The sequence below is a fragment of the Bos javanicus genome, chromosome X (genome assembly GCF_032452875.1).
Source record: "Bos javanicus breed banteng chromosome X, ARS-OSU_banteng_1.0, whole genome shotgun sequence".
NCBI lineage: Eukaryota > Metazoa > Chordata > Mammalia > Artiodactyla > Bovidae > Bos > Bos javanicus.
The window spans coordinates 89,531,872-89,533,726 of NC_083897.1; positions in this window are offsets into that span (position 1 = coordinate 89,531,872).

The following is a 1,855-nucleotide window of genomic DNA, read 5'->3' on the forward strand; positions in this document are numbered from 1 at the left end:
TAGGATTTGAACAGCTGGTAAGTGGTAGAACTTTGAACAGCTGGTAAGTGGCAGAGCTAGGATTTGAACCCAGGAAGTTTGGCTCCAGCACCTGTTACTGTTAGCCATTGTGCTAACTTATCAGTACAGCATCCTATAACTGTATAAAAGATATCTGATAATACTGGTTGCCTCCAGAGGGAAGGGAAACTTTCACTTTATACTTCTCTGTACTTTTGAATTTTGAACTATCTGAATGTATAGTTCAAATGTATGTATGAAGAGCTTGGGCTTTGGCATCCAGTTGCTGGAATTTGCATCCCACCTCTAATATCTGTTCCTGTATGACTTTGGACAGGTAAGATAATTTAAAATGGTACTTATAGGATAGTTACACTGTTAAACAAGATAATCACTGTAACACACCTAGTTTGGGGCCCAGTAAATGGTTCATTTTACCTCTACACATCTCTGGAACCTACTCCCTTCTCTCCATTTCCTCTGCCACCTCCCCTGGCTAAGGCAACCATCATTCCTGCCAAATTTAGCATCTCCAGTCTCTTCCCCCTCCCTTCTGTTTTCAGCACAAACGTCAGAGCATCTATTTAAAATGCAAAGTTAACTATATCACTACCCTGCTCAAATTCCTCTCTTGGCTCCCCACTGCATTCAGGAAAAACCCCAGGGGTTGGGGCTTGGCATTCAAGGGTCTGCATCATCTGGCCTCAGGTGGCTTGTCCCACCTCATCCCTCAACAACTCCCTTCCCTCTCTTTACCCTACCCATAACTTACTTTCCCACCATACACAAACCCAACCACCCTAAGCCTTTGTTTCCAGACCTAATACAACTCTATATTCTGAGTCCCAGATCTCCAATTTTGGTTTCTCTCAAATTTCAGTCCTGGTTCAATTGGCACAAATTATACAAATGAGAAACCCCTGCTCTGAGAGCTGGGGGGAGACTTTAGGTCAGACCCTCCCCATAGGTGGCCCCATCCTGTGCCACTTCCAACACTACCTCAGTTCCTTTGGCATGGGGATGACTAACACTTTGGACAAGTCTTGACACATGTCTAAGCCAGCTCAGTTTGTACTAAGGGAAACCCAGAACAGTGCCTGGCACACACAAAAAAATGCCTGTTAAACCTTCACTGAATGAATGAGACCCCAAAGTTTGGGCAACGACTAAAGGTAGGAAAAGAAGCAGAAAGAGGAGCTGTGGGATCTGGGAATGGGGTACTCTAAGTTGGTCTCAGGAAAGCCAGGTTGGCCCTGAGTGGGTTCTCCCAGGCTAGAAACCTCACCCTAAGCTGTCACCCATGTCTTTTACAAATGCAGTTAGATTGTCTCTCTCTCTTTCTGGCCATGCTGTGTAGCATGCGGGATCTTAGTTCCCCACCAAGGATCGAACCCCATGCCCATGCAGTGGAAGTGCAATCTTAACCACCATACCACCAGGGAAGTCCTAGATTTTCTTTTGTTCCAGCAGAAAAGGCAAAGTAGGAGACAGGGTGATCCCAATTTAGTCTCCCTCTCTGACACTGTCAGAAAGCCCCGCTGCCTAAGACACATCACATGCCAGGCTAATTCTAACCTCCAGGCCTTACTGCTGGCAGGCCTCGCCTGGAGGTTTCCGTATCTTTCCATCCATCTGTCCTGCCTCAGTCTGATCTGCCTGACCCCTTGTGGAATCTCTGACTTTCCCCCACCCCTCATCCAAACCCCCACACATCCTCTCTGTCTCTCCACTTCCTTCCATCTGTCTAGTACCCTCCCTTCCCCCAGCACCTCCACTTTGTCTCCAGCTTTTTTTGGCTGCTGTCTCTTCCTCCTCCTCCTCCCTCCTTCCCTGACGCTGAATAATCAGGCCTGGC